This window comes from Benincasa hispida, chromosome 10, assembly GCF_009727055.1.
Source record: "Benincasa hispida cultivar B227 chromosome 10, ASM972705v1, whole genome shotgun sequence".
Classification (NCBI taxonomy): Eukaryota; Viridiplantae; Streptophyta; class Magnoliopsida; order Cucurbitales; family Cucurbitaceae; genus Benincasa; species Benincasa hispida.
Genome location: NC_052358.1, coordinates 31,524,358 through 31,541,812, shown reverse-complemented (window position 1 = coordinate 31,541,812; position 17,455 = coordinate 31,524,358). Strand labels below are relative to the sequence as shown.

At 33.9% G+C, this 17,455-nt stretch overlaps 1 long non-coding RNA gene across 1 annotated transcript; it reads left to right on the top strand.

The window, feature by feature from the left end:
- Nucleotides 1–497: 497 nt before the first annotated feature.
- On the top strand, nucleotides 498–9,760 carry LOC120087994. Its single transcript, XR_005484781.1, has 2 exons — nucleotides 498–851; nucleotides 9,701–9,760. It is a non-coding gene; the product is annotated as an uncharacterized LOC120087994 (long non-coding RNA).
- Nucleotides 9,761–17,455: the final 7,695 nt, after the last annotated feature.

Here is a 17,455-nt window from a genome sequence, read left to right as displayed (position 1 = left end):
TAATTAATTAATCAAATACCATTGGAGCTTCAATATATAGGTCCATAAGGTCTCTTCGTTAGCCCAATTAGGTTAAATAAGAATTGAATTAATTTTGGATTAGTTTGAATTGTTCAACTTAATTTAAGGGAATTAATTATATGAGATATAATTAATATAATGTATATAATGCATTATATTATTATAAAGTTTTAATGGAGAAAATAAACATTTGAATATGATTCAATATTAATAATATAAATATGATTCAATATTAATAATATAAATATGATTCATATAAGAACTATAGCTTAAAATTAATGTGAATTTGATTTATATTAATTCTATAGGTTATGTGAGAGATTTACAAATTATAGGTTATATCATATGTGATATAATGTAAACTATAGGTTATATGTTATATGTTATATGTGATATAACATATAGTTTTATTAATAATTTTTTTATTTGATTTAAATATTTAATAATAAGGGAGGAAGTTAATTTGGTAACCTCCTCTTTAATCTGTCATCATCTCTTAGTACGTGGAGGGTTCCTTGGTTTTTCACAGAAAGTTTTTTTCCCTCTTCCTCCCTAGGGCTTCACGTAAGCCCTCCTCTTTGGAAGCTCTCAGAATTTTTATTCTATGAATTCTCTTATGAAATCTTCCATTCTCTTTTCCAAAAATTAATCGATAACGAGCTCACCTCCTCATCGATTTTCTTCTTTGAGTATAATGAGGAATTCCTTGTGGTGGTGTCCCAAAGGAAATCCACCTCCGTTGTGATTGCTGCGATCGTGAAGGTGAGACTGAGATCGCATCCGTTCGTGAGATTGGGAGAGAATATGTGAAGATTGGGTATGCTACAAGGGTAAGTCCCAATTTCTCCTTTTATCCTCTCAAAGCATGTGTGTAATTTGATTTACTGTTTATCTTATAAATTTCTTATGTTTCTCTGAATTTTTTTGTTTCATCTTAATTGAAAATTAAAACGTGCGATCTTTACACACTTTTTCCTAAGATTCAACCCCTTCCGAAGGATGGATCAATAGAAGAATGAGGATGCTTTAATTTTTTTTCTTGTTTTCTCAAGAAGGTGGCTACAAGGATGGATGAATGATTAATTATAAAAAGAATGAAGGGTTTAACTTCAACCGTTGGATCTAGGGTAGAAGGATGGATGGTTGAGATTAAAAGGGGAGAGAAAATAAAATAGATTAATTTTAGAAGGTTCGTGATTTCCCACTTTGTCTTCTTCTTTTAATAGATTTGGGATGCCACGTGTTGTAATATAATGTAGTCCCCATTTTCTCCTTTTCTTTTTCTTTTCTTATCTTCTCTATTCAACAATCCCCACATGTCATCTTACGATTGGTTCAAGTTTGACACGTCACCGCCATGTCATCGACCACATCAAATTTCTCTTTCAAATCTTCTTTTAGTCGCAACTTCTTCTTTGGATGTCTAATTTGAGTGATTTAAGGTGTGTTGAAATCGTCTCTGCAAGCTCTATGCTATGGACACTTTAAAAATACTAAAATCATCATTAAATAAATGTTTGTTATCATAAAAACATATGGTGTGACTGAAGCTCATAAAACTAATAATCTCTCCCTTTTTGATATGACAAACTGCATGAGAAATAATAAATTGAAGTAGAATATGTGTAAGAATATTGAACAATTCAAACATGTTTATTAAGAAAACACATATTTTTCTAAATAAATTCTCTCCCTTTTGTTATCATCAAAATAATAACTAAGTAATCAATAACAACATTCATCCAAACACATATAATCTAAAAATTAATTAGCATTATTCTTACAAAGAGAAGTAACATACGCCCATTTTTACAGAGAATAATAGCTCTCCCTAAATGATTGACACAAGAAACATCTTATTTTTTAAGAGATATTTGCTTCCCCTAAAAATTAGCATACTCCAAAAAATGTGTAAAGAAAGTATCATGGAGTTTCTTACATCAACATAAACATAAATAATAATTTCAATTTTCTCAAAAATCCACAATAAATATGGATTAGACAATATGTTCCATAGAGTAGAATACTTTAAACATACTAAATATGGAATCCAATTTAAGATATTTAAAAAGCCACATATGTAATCTCATTGACAGAATGTAATTAAGCACTATGAAGTATCAAATGCCAAAATAAGATTTCATGCAATTAGGGCACCTAATTAACTACAAAATAATTTTATGCCACATACCAAATGATAATAATCAATTCAAAATAGATTCATGGAATTTACGTATGATGTTGAATTTAATTATATAAGAGAATATTAGTTCACCACATGATATATTATACCAAAAAATTAACAAGATATCAAATAGGTCTTTCTCCATATATATATATATATATATATCAATGTGAGAGACCAAAAAACTATACATGAATATCATGATAGGATTCAATAAAAATATATAACGTCAAACGATAAAAAGAAAAAAAGAAAAAAAAAACACATGAGATTTTCAATATATGACATATAGTTCTAAAATTAAAATAGAGCAATTTTAGAAGATAAATCACACTTTCCAACAATAGCACATAAAAAAGTAATCAAAATAAAGATGAATTTCAAGAAGATATTTATAACTAACTCATTATTGATTAATCTAATAATTAAAAAATAATTAATAGCAATTAATAGCTAATCACAATCCATCGTAACAAAGTTTTATCAAATTCATAACATTTACATCATTAAATTTAGGGAAATAACATGAATAAGATTTATGATCCAAATTTTCACAGGACAAAAAAAATACAAATTATGCATAAACTTTTCATTTAGATGATATCTATGCATATTATTATTTCTCACATAAGTGTTTCTTTTATAGATCTTTTCAAAATTTTCATTATAAGGAACGTTTCTCTTTCCATGACTATTAAGTATATTTTTTAATTTATAGCAATTTGGTCTAATATAATCTTTTATTCCACAATAATGACATATAGGTATAAATTTTATATCATACACAAAACTAACATTATGCTTAAAATTAGTCGTAGCATGAGAATGAGTTTTTAACAAATTTTGGTACATCATGCCTAGTCTCACATTTGGGTTCATTATGTTTATGCACATCACATTTGGATAAAACATAGGCAAAACATTATTAGGCATAATGGAAGAAACTTTAATAAAAGTAGTTTTGGAACTAGATAGAGTAACACTCTCATCAACATAACCAAGACCCCTTTTATCATTTAATTTTGTCTAATTTTTCTTTGACTGAACTAAGTTCATTCATAAGGTTTGACTTTTTTTCCTTTAAGAGTTTTAACAAGTTTATTCATTTAAAAATATCATGCTCAAGAAATTTAATCTTATCCAACATAGCACATTTTTTTTATCATACAACATTTCAATATCATCATGCTTCACAACATCATTAGCCTTAAATCTCAAAAATACATTTTCCTCAATTAATGATTTATTTTCAATAATCAAGACATTCAAGTCATTTTTCAATTTTATGTATGAGAAATTAATTTTCTCATTTTCTTCTTTCACCCTAGTAAGCTCATTTAACAACTCATCATTTTTGTGAGCTAATTTTGTGTTTTACTTTCTAAGTGACATATATTAGAACCCATCTTTTTAAATTCATGTTGAATTTCACTATAGGAATCCATAAACTCATCATAAGTGGGATTTTCGTTACCTCTTCGTCATCACCTTCATCGTTTGAAAGATCTTCTTTTTTTAATATTTGACAATTTTCTTTACTTCTATCTTAGATATTTCCTTCCTATCAAGAAAATTGTTAGAAAGATAAGATGAATATTCTAATACATCATTAACTCTAATGTTTTTCATAAACTCAAATAATTAAGTTTTCAATGAAAGTAATTTTGAGAAGAAATATTTTAAGAAAAAAATCTTTTAAAAAATCTTCAAATTAGAACACTTTTTCAAAATTGAATTATAAAAGAAATAATTTTCAGAAGTTTCTTTTTCAAAAGAAATATTGAAAAGTTTAGGAAAATTTAGTTTTCAAGAACAAATTTCCAAGAAAACAAATTTCAGGTGAAATCGACTTCTAAAACAAAAATTTTCAAACTTTTTCTTCAAAAATAAAAAAATTCAGATTTAATAAAATAATAAAAAAACAGTTATTAAAGTAGTGAAAAATAAGATTTCAAACAAATTTTTGAAACAAAAACTGAGCTACTTGCTCTAATACCAATTGTAGGATGGTATGACAATATTAGAAGGAGGAGTGAATAAAGTTGTCTACCAATTTTAATTTTAAAATTCTAACTATGACAACTAAACTTGAATTTTAATTTGAAAAAATTAAATAGCATCAAGCAACCAATTCAAGTTAGTAACATATATCACAATTATGCAAATTAACAAAATAATCCTAACATGCAATCTAAAAATAAGAAAATAAACTAAGTGCAAAAATATAGTCAGTTTAGAGAAAAGAAGACACCAAATTTATAGCGGTTCAACAATCTTTTTACAAGCACTTTATAAGACTCCTTCTTGGGTATTTTACTTTGAACCGTTCTCTTGTTGATGAGAACAAAACCTACATGATCTTTTTTTCGCCTAGGCTAAATTTAAATTCTTTTCATTGGTTTAGGATCTAACCAATTTTCTTTTTCTCACAACGCAAGGTGTATCCACACCTTAATACAAAATCCCAATTTAAAGAGAAAAACAAAAAAAAGTCACCCTTAAGTAGGTAAGATTCACAAGTTTTGCTCCACAACATTCAACAATTTTTCTCTGGACTATTACATTTGTAAAAATTGAAAACAATGAGAGAATTTTGAGTTTTTAGACACTTGAATGATGGATCAATGGAGGAATTAGGTCGTTGTAATCTTTTTCTTATTTTCTCAAGAAGGTAGCTACAAGGATGGATGAATGATTAATTATAAAAAATGAAAGGTTTTTAACCTTAACCATTGGATCTAGGGTAAAAGGATGGATGATTGAGATTAAATGAGGATGAAAAATAAAAAGATTGATTTTAAAAAGAATTTGAGGATGGAATATGGAGGGATTCACGATTTTCCACTTCTTCTTCCTTTTCTTCCTTTAAATAGATTTAGGATGCCATATATTGTAATATCATAGTCCCCATTTTCTCATTTTCATTTTCTTTTTTTTTTTTTTAATCTTTTTTCTCTCTTCAATAACCCAACACATGTCATTTTATGGTTAGTCCAAGTTTGCCACATCACCGTCATGTCATCGACCACATTGAATTTTTTCTTTAAAATCTTCTTTTAGTCGCAATTTCTTCTGTTTGATGTCCCATTTGAGTGATTTAAGATGTATTAAAATCATCTCTCCAAGCTCTATGTTATGGAAATTTTAAAGTACTAAAATCATCATTAAATCACGTTTGTTATAGTCAAAACATATGGTATGAATGAAGCTTATAAAGTTAACAAGACCTAATAGACCTACGGTTATAAGCTCTAATGATACGAGATTAATTAATAAACTCTTTAATTCATTAATCAACATTCAATAACTATAGAGCACTCCACTAAGGATCCATATATGTACTCTTATGAACGGTAGAATATTTATATGTCCATTGTTTTAACCCTTTCACGTAAGTTAATCCTTCACAAGTTGTGTATAATTACAACTGGATTAAATTACCCTGATTACCTTTTGCTTCTTAAGTACCACTAATCCTCTAACGAATAATCTATTTATGGTCCTACCATAAACAAAGTCCCTCTTAGCCCAATGAAAGGGTGGAGCCTCATTGTTCAAGTTCTGGAGTCAACACTTAAGAGAACAACTTATATACTTACCCTAAATGCGGGAAGAAGTGAACTCCATCTTGTGAAGCTATATTCCCAGCTCCCCACTCGGTATTATTCCTAAAATGGTAGGCTTACTAAGTTGCCATCTAGGGCCACTCTCATCCATATAAATCAAAGGACGATCCTTATGAGCAGGAATTATTAACTCGCCTAGGATTGAGATCGAGTTACATGGTTATCATTTGAAATATTAATCACTTCAATTAACAGTATTAAAAAGAGAGATTATATATTTCGTGGTATGGTCTTATATAAACTCTTTGTATAGGCCACTCGCATATCTCCACATGAACGATATGGATTAAATCGTTTGTAATACTTACAAAGTAGTTTATATCCATAGTGAAGTAACTCTATTTACAGAGAACTTTTGAGCGGAAGTGGATCATCCAAATCCCATTTCAATTGAACACATACGTTTATAGTTAACAAGAACAAATTATGCATAAAACTAAATTACAATATGCTTTCTAAATAAAAACAAAGGTTTAGAGATTATACCTTTGAAGAACCGTTCTTCGAGTTAATCCCTCGATCGTACTCGTTCACGAACACGTCGAATAAGTCACGAACACCCTTGAACAGCAGCAAACAACAACATGATCCTCAAACTAAAAAGGGACACTACCACTTAGTGACATTGGTATTCTCGAGGTGAGAATCCAGGAGTGGTGGGCTCTGACTAATTTTAGTTAGATGGAAGTTTGGAGTTTGGAGGAGGAAGACGATCGAGGAAGGGACAAGGTTATCATGTAGACGATCAAGTCTATCGCATAGACTATCTTACTTGATCGTTTAGTCTCTCAAGAAATCGTGTAGAAGACTCGACTGCAAATCGTGTCTTTCTTTGGAATTATGAAACAAATTTCATTTATCCCAGTTTTTGCCACAAAACTAAATAACTACCCACTAAGGGTGGTTAGAGAGAAAAAGGATAATAATCAAATAATTAATAAATTTAAATAAATATGATAACTAACTTATCATATTATATTTATAACCTATATTTTAATATTACATCATATACAATATATAAACCATAGTTCTTTTTCTCTATTTTATGTCATTTAATATAAATCATATTTATATTAAATTTAATAACTATGAATCTTATTCATAGAAAATATATTTGAGCATATTCAAATATATAGTTCATCTAATCAAGCAATAATGTATCAAATACATTATATCAATTATATCATATATAATTGAATTAATTGAATTATATCATATATAATCAAACTTTCTCTTATTAATTTGTACATTTCAAATTAACCCAAAAACTAATTCTCAACTTAAATTCATCGAGTTACCAAGGGGACCTTATGGACCTGTAGCTTGAAGCTCCAATGGTACGTGAATAACTTATTAAACTCTTTAATCACATTATCCACCATCCGTTAACTGTCGGACACTCCACTAAAGATCGACAGTTGCACTTTTTGCACTACAGATATATTTCTGTGTCCATTGGATATAACCAATCAATAGTATGATGACCATTCACAAATCGCTCGTAAGTACAGTTAGGCAAAATTACCGTTTTGCCTCTGTAGTTGCATCTAACTTCTCAAGTACTACTGATCCCTCTAATGAACAATAGATCATAGTTCCATTATGACTAAACTCTTCTTGGGCCAAGAGAGGGTATGGCGCCACATTGTTCAAGACCCAGAATCAGCCCTTAAGGGAGTAATTTTATCTACTTACCCCTGCTTTAGGGAATGAGTGAATTCCATCTCGTGTAGTTGAGTTCCTAACTCCCCAATCAGACGAATCCTCAAAATGGTAGGCTTGTTGAGTCAGCGATCTGACATTCTCACCCATGCAAATCAAAGGACTGCTCTCATAGGTAGGAGTTCACAGCTTACTCAGGATTAAGGTCATGTTATCTATGGTCATTCTAGTGAAATGAAAGTCTCAATTATGAACAACGTTATATAATGAGACTAAACATTTCGTGGTCCGATCTTATACAAACTCCTTTGAATAAAATATCCTCGCTCGCATGTCTAATACATGAATGATCAGGATTAGATCATTTGTAGCACTTTACAACATCTGTAACAACTACAAAACGGACCGTACTTGTAGTGTCACCAAGATAAGGTACCCGACCTTATCCATATACTACAGACCATTTAGGTTATAACTTAAACACGATCCACCTGTATCTCTCCACATACATGTTTAAGTTACAACGATAACTATGGATGTTGGTTTATTAGTTTGTGGTTAATGCAACTAAAATATCATATATTTCGTAGATAGAAGTGAATAAAATATCAAATATTATTAATCACTGAAATGTTTGTTCATACAGGACCCTACGAGATTTAGGGCATCAACCCCAACACATAGTGTTACCAGAATAAGGCACCCATCCTTATCTATATACTATAAACCTTTTAAGTTATTACTTGAACAAAACCCACTTATATGTCAACCACATACTGTTTAAGTTACTTTAAATAATCTTGGATCTTAGTTTATTGAATTTGAATCATGCAAATAATAAAGAAAACTTTATTTATTTGAAAATAAATAATACTTTATTTATTCAATAATTTGTTTATAATTTACGGACTATGAGATTTAGGACATAAATTCCAATAATCTCTCACTTGTCCCAAAGCTAGTGGGATGTACAACACATGAAAGTAAAATACAGTAAACTAGGGCATATAATATACTCAGTAACATCTCCCACTTTCCCTAGACAACGTGATGCATATCCCATAAACCTAGACCCTCTAGATGACCCTTAAAAACTTTACCTGTGAGAGTCTTTGTAAATGGATCAACAATGTTGTACTCCGAAGCTATCTTCGTGGTGATCATGTCCCCTCATTACACAATCTCTTGTATCAAGTGATAATTCCTCTTTATGTGCTTGCCTCGCTTTTGGCTTCGAGGTTATTTAGAATTTGCCACAACACTACTAATATCACAATAAAAAGGTGATAAGCGAAGACATATTTAGAACAACTTCCAAATAAGTCAAGAACTTCCTCAGCCATACAACCTCCTTAGTAGCTTCACAAGCAGTTACATATTTTTCCTCCATGGTAGAATCAGTAATGCAACATTGTTTGATGTTGTGCCAAACTATTGCTACTCCATTAAGAGTGAACACTAATCCTGATATTGATTTCCTTGAATCGTTATCAGTCTGAAAATCAGAGTCAATGTATCCTATAAAGATCATATTCTTAGCGCTATACATAAGTATATAGTTCATCATTCTCCTAAGATACTTAAGGATGGTCTTTACTACCTTTCAATGCTCAAATCCTGTATTAGATTGATACCTACTGAAAATCTCAACTACATAACATAAGTTAGGCCTTGTACACAACATGACGTACATAAGGTTGCCCACAGTTGATACATAGGGAATACGTCTCATTGCCTCAATCTTTTGAGGTGTCATAGGACATTGTTCCTTAGATAATGTAATTCCACGGCTGAAAGGTAGAATACCTTTCTTGAAATTTTGCATCGAATATCTGATGCATTTTATCAATATAAGATGCTTGAGATAAGGATAATGTTTTGTTCTTACAATTTCGAACAATTTGAATTCCAAAAACAAACTGTGCTTCTCCTAATCTTTCTTTTGGAATTGAGTAGATAGCCAATTTTCAATGTTTGTTAGAAATCCTACATCATTCCAAATGAATAGGAAATCATCACCATACAACATAAAAAAAGCAATAGTACCTTCAGTGATTTTCTTATAAATACAAGACTCATCAATATTTTGATCAAAACCATAAGATTTGACTATAGTGTCAAACTGGTAGCACCATAAAAGTGTTATTTTCCTTGTTTAATTCGAGCATGTCTGTAGATTTTACATGTTTATTATGCTATTTTGTAGGTAATTGGGAAACTATGAGACAATTTGAACCATTGATCCGAAAATGAGACGGAAATGGGCCAAAACAAAGCTCTAGAGTATAAACCATGGAAAGAAGAAGGAAAATGACCGATTAATGTTTTAAATGCATTATTTTATAGGTATCGAGCACTTAAGAGATAGAGCCGAGCATTAGAGAGCTGAAGAAGTTGAAATGGACCAAATTGGAGCTCTAATGAAGCAACTAGGCCAAAAGGAAGAAAAGACGCGAAATTACGAAATTACCACTAAGCAGAATGTAGAGCTACGCTCAAAGGCAGGATCGTGCCTAACAAGAGTAGCATGGAGAGTGTAGCTGCACTTTAGCTAGGCATTATGATAAGAGTGCCGCTGCGCTCTCTAACAGCGCAACCGCGTTCAACCACTTTTATATAAGCGTTTTTCCCGATTTTTAGGTCATTCTCTTCGAGCATTCAGCCTCCAATATGATTTTCTCCTCTCTTCTTCACCTTTTCTTTGTAATTCTTTTTCCTAGATCAATTTTATGATTGTAAATCTTATCTTGGACCAATTTTGTGGCTAAGGTAAGCAGCTAGCTTAGGTCTAGGTGAAACCCATGGATCTATTGTGAGAATTTTGATTTTTATCTATATTTCTCTTTTATTTGTTGTGGTTATTGAATGAGTTTAAATTTCTATGCTTAGATTTATGATTGGATTGATCACGCATAATATATTCTTTATTAGTCTAGAGATGAATGCATCGTTGTGTATGAATCTCATTAGTGCAAAAATTATATGGCATACTTGTATGAACTTATAAGTTGACTAGAGCAATTATTTTCATGGCATTGCATTTTATTCAAGAACACAATCGATTAGTATCTAGGCCTTTTCATTTATTAATCATCTTAGTAAGAACCCGCTAAACTTCTATAGACTAATTGCAAGGTAGTTAAGATGGATGTAAAGTTTTCATGGGTGCTTAAACCCAATTAATCGAGCATTTGTTTGAATTAAGTGATCAATTAGTAATTAGGGCGCTTGCCATGGCTATCCGGGAAATTTGACTAAGCACATTAAATCAAGAGAGATAATTCTTGATAATTCTATGATCAATCGAACATCGGCTGGTCATAAGTTCTGAGCTAGGCATTTCTTTACTTTTCCTACACTTTTACTTTCTTGCACTTTAAATTCCCACATTTTATTTTCCTGTCAAGCTAAACCGTAAAACCTTGTTTTTATTGATTTTCATAGACCGATTTAACTTAGAGAAGTTCTATATAGGCTCCTTGTGTTTCGACCCTAGACTTGCCACTTATGCTACCCAGTAGTATAAGTAGTTGGTTTGATGAATTGTAAATTTTATTCATTTAGTGAGGATTCGTGGACGACAACAAACTGACCTAACACAAACCTTATGTTTCAAAATCTGGATGCTTGTTTCAATCCATAAATGAATTGTTTAAGCTTGCAAACCTTTTGCTTTTGACCTTATTATATGAATCCCTTTGGTTGATTCATGTAGATGCTCTTATCAAGATTGTCATTTAGAAAGGCAACGTTGACATCCATTTGCCATATATCATAATCATATTTATATCATTTTCCTCCAATTAATGTATCTCATATATCATGTCAACTATATCATATATAATTGACCAGTTTAATCATATCATATATAATGAAACTGCCTTTTGTCAATTTGAACACTTCAAAATGACCCAAAAACTGATTCTTAACTTGAATCCATTTAGCTACTAAGGGGATCTTATAGACCTGTGGCTTGAAGCTCCAACGGTACGCGAATAACTGACTAGACTCTTTAGCCATGAGATCCACCATCTGTTAACTGCCAGGCACTCCACTAAAGATCGATAACTGCACTCTTCTCACCACAGATATATTTCTGTGTCCATCGGATATCACCAATCAACAATACGATAACCCTTCACAGATGCTCGTAAGTACAATTGGGCCAATTTACAATTTTGCCCATGTAGTTACATCTAACTTCTTAAGTACCACTGATCCCTCTAATGAACAATATCTCATAGTTCTACTATGAGTGGACACCTCTCAGGCCATAAGAAGGTGTGTGGTGCCACATCGTTCAAGCCCTGGAATCATCCCTTAAGGGAGCAATCTATCTACTTACCCCTACTTTGGGAAATGAGTGAATTTCATCTTGTGTAGCTGAGTTTCCAGCTCCCCTATCAGACGAATCCCTAAAGTGGTAGGTTTGCATCAGCAATCTAGCCACTCGTACCCATGCAAATCAAAGAACCACCCTCTAAGGTAGAAGTTTCCAACTCACTCAGGATTAAGGTCATGTTACCTATGGTAATCCTAGTGAAGTGAAGTCTCTGTCATGAACAGTGTTATATAACGAGACTATAACACTTCGTGGTTCGGTCTTATACAAACTCCTTTGTATAAGACGCCCCTGCTCGCATGTCTCCACATGAATGATAGGATTAGACCATCTGTAGTAAGTCACAACACTTGTAACTCTCTACAAAGTGGGCCATATTCGTAGTGTCACCAGGATAAAGTTTCCCTCTTATATCCATATACTATAGACCATTTTGGTTATCACTTTAGGCATGATCCACCTGTATGTCTCCACATACATGCTTAAGTTTCAACGACAACGAGGGATCTTAGTCTATTGGTTTGTGGTAATGTAAATAAAACATCCCATGTTTCATAAATAATAATGAAGAAAATATCATATATTATTACATCACAAGCGTTTGTTCAATATAGTAGTTACAAACTATAGGACCCAACGAGAGTTTAGGGCATCAACCCTAACAATCTCCCGCTTGTCCTAAAGCGAATGGGGTGTACAAGACAACAAGTACAAATCAATAAACTAGGGCACTAAGGCCCAGTACAAAAATCTCCCACTTGCCCTAGTTCAGCCACGAGCGGTCCCATAGACCCATGCTTTGAAGGTGACCCTAAAAAACTGTAGTCGTGAGAGCCTTCGTAAATAGGTTAGCAACGTTGTGCTCTGAAGCGATCTTCGTGACTATCACATTCCCTCGATGCACTATCTCGCAGATGAGATGATACTTCCGCTTTATATGTTTGTCATGCTTGTGACTCCTGGGCTCCCTAGAGTTCGCCACAGCACCACTATTATCACAATAGAGGGTGATGGGCCTAGACATGTCTGGAACAACTTCCAAATCAGTTAGGAACTTCCTGATCCTAACGAACTCTTTAGCAACTTCACAAGTCACTACATACTTGGCCTCCATTGTGGAGTTGGTGATGCACCCCTGCTTAGTGCTTCGCCATACTATAACTTCCCTGTTAAGAGTGAACATGGACCCTGAAGTGGATTTCCAAGAATCCTTATCAGTCTGAAGTCAGAGTCCATGTATCCAGTAAGGATCAAATCCTTAGTTCCATACACGAGCATGTAGTCCCTCGTTCTCCGAAGATACTTGAGGATGTTCTTGACTGTAGTCCAGTGACCCTGTCCTGGATTGAACTGATACCTACTGACAATCCCTACAGCATAGTAAATGTCTAGTCTAGTACAGAACATCGTATACATCAAACTGCCAACAACAAAAGCATAGAAGACCTGTCTCATCTCCTCAACCTCTTGAGGCATCTTAGGATATATTTCCTTAGACAATGTAACTCCATGCCTAAAAGGCAGTACACCCTTTTTGGAGTTCTGCATCGAGTACTTGAGTAACATCTTCTTAATATACGATGCTTGAGACAATGCTAGCACTTTATTCTTTCGATCCTGAAAGATCTAAATACCAAGAACAAACTAAGCCTCTCCCAAATCTTTCATTTGGAATTGGGTCACTAGTCAGTTCTTAACTGTAGTCAGTAGACCTACATCATTCCCAATGAGTAGGATATCGTCTGCATACAACAGTAGGAAAACTACTAAACTATTGATTATTTTCTTGTAGACACAAGGCTCATCAACATTTTAGTTAAAGCCGTATGATTTGATCGCAGTATCAGACTGAATGTTCCAAGATCGAGACACCTGTTTCAGCCCATAAATGGACCAATTCAGTTTGCGAACATTTTGCTCTTGACCTTGGGCTATGAATCCCTCGGGCTGCATCATATAAATGGTCTCCTCAAGATTACCATTCAGAAAGGCAGTCTCGACGTCCATTTTTCATATCTCATAGTCATAAAATATGGCAATGGACAGGAGGATATGGATAGACGTCAACATGGAAACAGGCGAGAAAGTCTCCTCATAGTCGACTCCCTCCACCTGGGTATAACTCATTGCCACAATTCTAGCCTTGAAGGTTTGCACCTTCCCATCAGCACCCTGTTTCCTCTTATAGATCCATTTACATCCTATAGGTTTTACCCCATCAAGTTGATCTACAAGATCCCATATTGAGTTGAAGTACATCGACTCCATCTCGAGATCCATGGCTTTGACCCATTCATCCCAGTCAACATCCTCCATTGTCTTCTGATAAGACAACGGATCCTCAACCTTGCCATCGACTACCATAGCCTTGATTTCCGTGAAACCCATATAGCGAACAAGTGGGTTCGCAACCTTCCCACTACGTCGAGGTTTCCTCAACTCTTGAGGTGGAACTAACCTACCAGATGAACTACCATCAACAACTCTTGCTGATGGAGCAGGCCTTTCAACAACTCTAGTTGAAGTTTCAGTAGTTTTGTTGGAAAGTTTACACAACACAATCTTACTATGTGGACTATGCTCCCTAATATGATCCTCCTCCAGGAAGGTAGCATTCGTTGACACAAACACTTTATTTTCCATAGAATCATAAAAGTAACCCCCTCGTGTACCTTTAGGTTAGCCTACAAAGAGGCACAACCTCAAACGTGGTTCTAATTTCTTTGGATTAGCCTCAAGCAAATGTGCTGGGCAACCCCATATGCGGAAGTGACGAAAACTAGCTTTATGCTCGTTCCACAACTCCAAAGGTGTTCTCGCAACACTCTTGGAAGGAATATGGTTGAGGATATACACTGCAGTCTCTACTGCAAAATCCCAAAACGAGTCCAGTAAGGAAGCGTAACTCATCATCGACCGAACCATATCCAACAAGGTTCTATTTCTCCTCTTTGCTACACCATTCTACTGAGGTGTACCCAATGCTGAGAGTTGGGAAACGATTCCATGTTCTATCAAATAGTTCTGGAACCCTAGATCCAAAAATTGTTCATCCTGATTCGATCGAAGTGTTTTAATCCGTCTATCCAATGTGTTTTCAACTTCAGCCTTGAACTCTCTGAACTTTTCAAAGGATTCAGACTTTCGTTGCATCAAATAAACATACCAATATCGAGAGTAATCATCAATAAAAATGATGAAGTACTCATAGTCTCCCCTGGCTCGCACATTCATCGAACCACAAAGTTCAGAATGCACTAACTCTAGAGGCTCTTTGGCTCAATAACCTTTTCCAGTAAAAGGTCTTTTAGTTATCTTGCCCTCAAGGCAAGATTTGCACACCGGTAAAGAATTTTCCTCTAACTTGCTTAGAAGTCCATTCTTCACCAACCTCTCAATATTATTGAGATTGATGTGCCCTAATCGAAGGTGCCAAAGTTGGGCATTTTCCTTAAGAGAAACCTTTTGTCATTTATTTTGAGTTACGATAGTTTTAAACATCTCTATGTTATGGAGGGAACTCGTTGCTACTGGTCTTAGCGCATACAATTTGATTTCCAGATTTGCTGAACAAATTTCAACTTCATCTTTATGAATAAACACTTTATTCAAATTAAAATTAAGAGTATAATTATACTATATCAGACACTTTACAGAAATCAAGTTCCTCTTGAACTCGGGAACTACATAAACATCATTCAAAATGATAAACTTCTTCTGTAAAGTCAACTGGAGCCTTCCCACTGCCACAACTAAGATGACGTGTCCGATGCCTACTCGCATCGTCATCTCTCCAACCTCAAGCTGTCGCCAGAATCTAATCCCTTGAAAAGAAGAACAAACTTGATTAGTGACCCCAGAGTCAATAATCCAGACAGAATCATCATTCTCCACTAAACAAGTTTCCAAATCTAGTAAATCATATTTACCTTGTTTTACCTTGGCCTTAGCTTTCTTCTTCTCCTTGATTCAGCGAGGACAATTCCTCTTCCAGTGCCCATCTTGGTTGCAATGGAAACGCTTTCCTTTGTCATCGGCGCTGGTCGCCTTCTCCGTTGGGCGACAGGCTGTGGGTTAGTAGATGCCTTCCCTTTCTCCTTACCACCCTTCTTCTTCTTCTTCCACTTGAAAGTGTTAGAAGTAGAAGGTGCAGGTGATGTGAATTTGATCGTGTGTCTGTAAAGCATATGGACAATGATGAATATGAATCATACAAGCTCATGTTGCCATAAACTTGATGGCGTAAAGATGGAAATGTGGATACTGTGTTATGCTTATGCACACTTTATGCGATACTACTTCTAGATATATGCGTTGTTAATTATATGCTTGTAGTATGCTATGGAGTAATGCGTTGTCACAAGTTTCCTTGCGCTGAAATCAAGTATAATTCCAACGCAAGTTTCTCAGAGTAATTTGAGGTCGAACACAAGGATTGTTGTCATTAATGTGTTACATTTAGAATATATGCGACCGGTTTTTACAATTAATAAAGATTGTGTGTTTGTACAGGAAAGTAAATTGCGGTAAAGTAAAATTGTGCAGATAAAATAAAGTTACGTTAATAAAATAAATTACGATGAAAATAAACCTAAGCTAATGTGATGCAAGATACAAGATACATGATATACATGATACTGAGTTCGAGACGATTATGAAGTTTATACAAAGGATCGTGGTATGCGAGGGCAAATCTTTATGGATGAATTAGAAGGGGAAAGAATAATTACTACAAACGTCGCAAGTTTGTTAATTGCGTTAAAGATGTAACTAAGGTTTCACTTTCCCTTGGCGTACACCTCTCGATGATCGGCCACGTTCCCATATCTCTATGGTGAAACAGGGATGAATGTGGTGAATGCAAGGTTGCTTCCATCTCTGGAAGTACTTCTTGCTTTAGTTAATACATTCTTTCAACCCTCTCTCAATAGGCGGAATGACATCTTCATTTGTGCTCTCACAAGTGAAGATGTCGTCTAGCATGCCTTGACTAAACTTAATTATTTCTTTAACCCAATTAATTTACTTGCTTAATTCTTGTTAATTACCCACGGGATTAAGAAAACGTCATGGAGAAAATAGATTATGGGTGAATGGAAATAGACAGAGAAATGATAATGGAAATGATCATAACATTCATTACTAAGATTAAGCGTCTGATACATGGTGTGAATGACAGACTAAGAAGATGAACAAGTGGCGATGAAGAGATAGAAACAAATACGAAAAAGTGTCAACGTCTTGACACAGATCTGAACATTACTTAACAGCGCAATTTCTTTCTATCCTTGATAATTCCTAACAAAGCCCTACTTTATTCTCCTATACCACAAATTTCTGCTAAAAAATGCTTTTCTAGTTTTAAAAAGAATGTTTACCTCTTCTTGTGAAAACAACTTGATGCGTCTGGATGCGGTGGTCAAACTTTGCGTCATTTATTAGAGAATATTGATCATGGTTACACCCTTCGTTTTGGCTTATTCTCACGGGTGTCATGCGAACATCCAACTACGGTTGTGTGCCAATCTCAACTTTAACTCTTGAATTTCAGAGGAGTTGTTTTTTGTTTCTTTTAGTTTTTTTCCTTCTCATTTTTCTCTTCTCATATTGCGTTGTTCT